We start from the raw sequence: 6189 nt of genomic DNA, 5'->3' as shown, positions 1-6189 counted from the left end.
GCACAACACATACTGTGGCTGAATGAAAGTAACTCATCAGGGCAGGGAAAATTCAACTGAACTGGTTACTGACAAAAATATGTCAGGCAATTAGTGATCCTTGCAGTATGTCCTGTACCTCCTCAGGTAGAAGAAGGAGATGACAGTAAACATGCTGTTAAGAAATGAAATGTGTCCAGTTCCAATGGCAGAAGCATTTATTATCAGTCTGTGCTGTTCTGTTAGCTCAAGACATCCAGATAAAGACGCAGGTATAGAACAAGTTAGGAGAGCTGCACCTCAACTCACCAATCATTCAAAAGCATTATGTATTTAAATCTGCAATCTGAACTAATTTGAGTCTCTTGAGAGACAAACCTGTGCATGCACCTCCTGGAAGAGGGTGCTTTAGTTTCAGTGCTTCAGTGTCTCTCATTGTACAGGAGTTTGGTTATGGCAAGGGTTTCTGCAGTAGCAAAGGATGGGTTACTATGGTCTGGTTTTCCTCAAAGATTGAGGGATGGCTGAAGACCTGCCTTGTGAACTTCACAGAAACAGGAATGGCTGAAGTCTAAATAAAGCAGTAAGATGGAAGATTTCTAAGATGGCTGTTTGTGTTATAACATCCCTAACCATGCTCTGGCTTCCCTGTGCTGGATGTGGAACATGAAGTCTTCTATCCATAGAGCACAGCAGAAAACCTGTGAAGGAGGAAAGCAGCATTTGGCCAAATTCCTGGAAGATTAAGAAGCCTGCACAGTATCACATAAGAAGCTAACAGCAGAGTGAGAACCAAAGAAATTCATTAGTAGTGATTCGGACTCCAGGCTGGCCCAGCCCAATGGGTATAAAATTGCATCATCCTTGTAACTGGCTAAATTCCACTGAGGGGGCCACTTGCCAGCAGAAAATGTGGTCATCATAATTGAAACATTGCCTGAAACCAGATATATCATCTTAGAAGAGAAAAAAAAATGTTCTGGCTGTTTTAAAATGTTCTGGTTTGGGCATTTTCAAAATGAAATGCTTCTATGTGTTGCTTGGAGAAGACTTCTCAGCTGTGTTTATGTGCAAAGGTAGTGGTCATGTAGAAGGGATATATTATGTGGAAGGGAAGGAGTCGAATCAAAGACAAAGGAAAGCAAACACTGTTAAGGCTGAAAAAGAGAACTGCCTCATGAATAATCAGCCACACAAGAAAGCTGGGAGATTACAGCTTTTTGTCTGTTTTCAGATAAATCCAAAAAGTTTGTAAAGATTTCCTTTAATTTTTCACTTTTCTGAGTCCAAATGAAAGCTAGTTGTGAAACAAATATTTCCATTTTTGATACTCCTCTATTGCAACCTCTTATGCTCTGCCTGCATGTGACTCAGCTTAACTGGAATTGGAGAGACTAGAGACAAAGAAAAATCTCATAAATGCAGAAAATAAATCCCACACAAATATTAAAATAACGCTAGTGCATTGTTACTACAGTTCTAAAGAGCTTTGATATTTCCTGAAAACTCTCATGTGTCTGCAGTGTATCCCACGACATCAATCCCAGCATGTTATGTGGTCATTAGTCCAAAGAACATATTCATTTATGAGTTTGAGATGGGCTTGTTACTCAGGATGGCATACTCAGTTATGAGCTTCATTCCCAATGATTCAATATTTACTCTGTGCTGTCAAACATCTTGATAGTTTGATGGCTGACCTTCTCAGAGGCTTGGAGTATTAAAAACAAAGCCTGGCGAAGAGAACTGGAAGATCTGGAAGGAATGACATGGAGGAGTAGGAGGGCTGCTTCCAAAGCTGGGTGGGATCCTGGGGCTGTGATTCCAGCCCTCTGTGTCCTATACTGCAACAGGGGCCATCACAAGAGCAGAATTCAGAGCAGGGTAACTACTGGCAACTATTTGTCATCCTGCTGTACCTGCCTGACATGTCATATTTTCCATCAGTGGCAACCAGAGAGGCTGTCGACAGAGAGCTTGTAAGCTGTTTGAGGCTGTTTCAGGTCTGCTCCACTCATGCCTGCGCCCACAGATCTTTTGTGTTTTTGTGTTAGAGGGCACATCTCTGCTTTTACTGTCTGGTTATAGACTTTGTTTACTGTGAGCCTCCCTTAACGCTTGGTGAACCTGTTGGTGCTGTCTGTTGCCACGACATCCTATGGAAACAATTTCCAGAAGTTTTTCACCTGCACTATGAAAAAACAAAAGTGCTCTTATATGTCAAGTGTATCTAAAAATTTCCGGTTTCAAATTTCCATTAGTTCTGGGGGCATTTTGAACCCCCTTAGCTTCAAAGTAGGAAGCTTACTCTCAGATCAAAGCCACCAGATGACGTGTTTCTCACTGTGAGCACTCAGAGCCCATGCTTAGAATTGAGGGCTCTCCTCATTAAAATCCAGGTGTGGAACTCATTGCACCAAACTCATGATCTAGAAGACAGGCATCCAGAAAACAATCCAGGTGTCCGTATATAGAAGTTACAAATGCACCACCAGCAGATGATTCACCCTTTTCTAAAACAGGTATCTCAGATTACTGCTGTGAGTCACTGTGGGAACTGCCTCCCTGTCTCCCTTGACTGGAGGATGCTTATTTAACCAGAGTGGATATCATACGTGTTTAAAATTGCTGAAGTTAGTTGAAACCTGCCCCCACCATCTTTGCCCTGTGAAAAGAGACACCTGAATTCTAAATCCTCTTATAAGACTTTTGGCTTAAGGGGGATAGTGGGCAGGTGAGTGTAGGGCAGCCTGATGCTCCATCACCTGTTTGAGGTGAGAAAACATCTTGGCCTCAGTCACGGTCTTTAAAATTAATTATCTTGGTTTTCTGATGATGCACTTACCAGTGCTCACCCAAGAACAATGTATCAAAGCATAGTTTCTTTGGGATTCAGGGTCAGGCCAAATCTATCTTAGGTGATAAAACGGTAGTAAAATGTGTGATATTTGAATCACCAGTATTTAATTAGGCATCTAAAAAAGACAAGGAAGAAGAGCAATATTATGATTGCATAAGTCTCCTCCTGTTTTGCATGTTAAAAATCACATGGCAAGAGTTACCAGAATTGTGTGATTAGTTTAGAAACCTTTAATTTTATATAACTGTGTAAATGTGACAGAATCTCAGACATCTCTGTAGATGAAGGAAGAAGTATTTAGGATAATTTTTTCAAAATGACAGCTTCACTTAGTCAGCATATAAAGTGCCTGAAGGTCACAGGCATTTCCAAAAGGGATAGGCATTTCTTCTATTTGAGTGATAAAGACCAGAGTTTCGTAAAAAGCTATTTTAGGAAAACTAAAAAAAAAAAAAAAAAAAAAAAAAAAAAAGTAAAACAAGCAGCTGCATTTGTTACAAAGCCAAAGTGGCATGTAAGAGCTGTCGTCACCATGGTCTCTATTATGAAATACTATTTGTTCTGCAAAGTGCTGTATCTTTCCATGCAGTTTAAAAAAATAATAAAAGACACAGTTTTACAGGTTGCTTTTTTCATTAAAGAATTCCAAGTGAGGACTTGATTGTTTTTATGTAATGCCAGCTTTCCATATAGAGTCACAGAATGACAAGATTACAACACAGCTAACATTTATATGGATGAAAATCGTATTTTCAAGCCTCCCTCCCAAGTATCCTCCTTTATGATTGATACCTGTGTGTTGTTTATGTATGTTATGTGTACATATTTCGGTGTGACTATGTGTGTCTACACGCATACTGAATTACAATTTTTTTTTGCCTCCTGGGTTTCTTTTATACTTTTATACAATAGTCTTTTTAAAGCTAAAACCGGAGCTCATTTTTAAACGCAAGTTGAAGTGCTCGCATTTCCCACGACTCCAGCATCTGACTCTTTTTTTGAGAAAGTCCAGCGGCGGGCTGGGGCATGGGACGGGCACGGGGCCGGCCGGGGCAGGGCGGGCGCGGCGGGATTGGCCCGGCTCGGTCAGGCGCCGTGGGATGTTGTACACACGCGGCTGGGCCGGGGTGACCGGCAGTAACCCCCGGGGAAGCCCAGCCCACTGCGGGTGTTCCCCCCGCTCCGCGCCGAGCACCGTCAGCCGCTTGTGGCCGTGCCCGGGGCTGGGGCTGGGGCTCAGGGCGGAGGGCTCCGTTCTCCCCCGGCCGCCGAGCGAGGGGCACGGCCGGGCACGGCCTCCCCGGCCACAGCCCGGGGGCATCTCGCCCTCCTGGGGGATGTGCTGCGCCCACAGCCCTGCTGCTGGCCGTGGCAGCCATGGCCGGAGCGCTGCCCACCGGGGCTCCCCAGGAGGGCTGAGGCGAGTCGGCTGTGCATTCAGCAAGTGCCGCCCCATCTGTCCATCTGCTGTACGGGGTTGCTGTGGTGCTATCTCCTCCACGTGCTCTCCTAGGACTTTGTTCACTCCCCACAGCCTTCCTGGAGTCCTGGCCCCTCACAGAGGGTCAGCAGCAGCTGCTGGTTTCTCACTGTGGTGGGAGCCTGTGGCTCAGTGCAGGGCTGGTACTCAGCCCTGCTCCTGAGCAGCTCCCGGTGGGACTCTCTAGGTCACCCTCCCTGGTCCTCTCCCAGGGTCCTGGGCTGGATACGCTGGGCTGCTCACAGATGTGGTCACTGCATCCCAGCTCTGGGGAGAGGATTGCAGCTAGAACCTTGTCTCCCCTTAAGACCACACTGGTATCCTCTGCATGTTGTGTTCAGAGCAAGAAGATGCAGCAAATCCTCCCCTGACAGCCTGCAGCCCTCCCTGCTCTCCCTCCCTTGGGTCTGAACAAGTAGGCACTTGTTTGCCTGTCCTCTCCTACCCAGCAGAGCTGGCTGGCTTATTAACTCTTTCATTCCTTCCTCTTCCCTGGTGGGTGGGAAACCTTGAGAGGAGCAAAGTTGGTGTGCGCTGGAATTGCAACCCAAATTCACAGATTACATAGAAAATATGTAATTATTTACCGGGAATAATAATGTGTGAAACACTTCCAGGCAATGAACTAAAAATGCTGAGCTGGCGCTGCTGAAGGGCTTGATAGGATAAGAAAACGTATTTTGGGCAGGGGATTTAGTAACAGTCTTTAACGAAGAGGGAGGGGCTGAGATTGGAGTTGCACTTATGAAATCCAGACAGAGAGATCATTAACTTTATTTTTAGGTTTGGCTGAATAATCAGGAGGTTTGAAGATTTGCCTTTTGTTTCACTTGTTTTAGGAGGGCCTGTGCTGACATAGCTGAGATCAAAAGCACACCAATTATCAGAAGCAGCACCTCTCTGTCACTTTCGGGGATGTACTTCTGTGACCAGCTGATGAGCAGGAGTTTACTTTTTCCCACAGTTCAGAGCAGCCACACATCAAATTGGTTGGGCTGGTCATAAACCTCCAGGTGGAAGAACACAGCTGCTGGAAGAGCCTGGACCTTCCTCTGGAGTAACCCTCTTCTCCCTCCCTTGATCCTATGCTCTCCCCGGTGCTTCAGTTTGCAGTGCACTGGCTCTGGTCTTCCCACCCAAAGGCCTTCCAGCAGCAGTAGCTGCAGCTGGAAACCAAAGTGTGGGCCTGTTTTGCCAAGGAATTCAGCATGCCAGCTGCAAGGGTCCGATGGTGCCAGCGAACGCAGGCTGGACCAGATCCCTGTGTGCTGCAGGTGGCAAAGTTGCCACAAACAAGGCCATCCCCTCTGCCCGCTCGTGCATGGAGCAGGCTGGTGACGTGCAGACATGGCCTTATTCGCCACTGTGATTGGGTGTTTAAAGGTGTTGGGGTGAGCAGGGAAGCTACTATCAATTAAAGTGAGATTTGGTCAGGGGATTTCCCCCTTCGCCTTTCACTTCCCTCCAGCTGCAAAAGGGGTGGGGAGAGCAGGGACACGCGCTCTCACATAAGGAAAATTCCCCTCACTGAGGTTGACGAACCCGCCTGACGGGAGAGCAGCTCCCGGTATTACGTGTTGTGCTGCATGTGTATCCGCCAGCCGCAAGGCCCTGGCAAGGGGCCCCGGCATGAATTAACCTGCAGTAACCCCGGGCGCAGGGGCAGCCTTGGCGGGGTGTGCCTGCCTGGCCTGTGCTGGAGTATGAAAGCCATTATAATCCACTCATTCATGGTGCTTAAAGAGCCAGAGGTTTTTTTCTTGCTTCTCCTGGAAGGGAGGAGAGTTTGGAAACAGTAATGCACAGCATTCCCCATTCTGATGGACGTGGTGTGCTTTACCAAGCCCAGCCCACCGTGTCATCAGTCCAG

Source organism: Neopelma chrysocephalum, unplaced genomic scaffold (assembly GCF_003984885.1).
Source record: "Neopelma chrysocephalum unplaced genomic scaffold, ASM398488v2 Primary Assembly neopelma1_143, whole genome shotgun sequence".
Taxonomy (NCBI): Eukaryota; Metazoa; Chordata; class Aves; order Passeriformes; family Pipridae; genus Neopelma; species Neopelma chrysocephalum.
The sequence above is the reverse complement of the archived record's forward strand: the minus strand, read 5'-3'. Positions refer to the sequence as shown.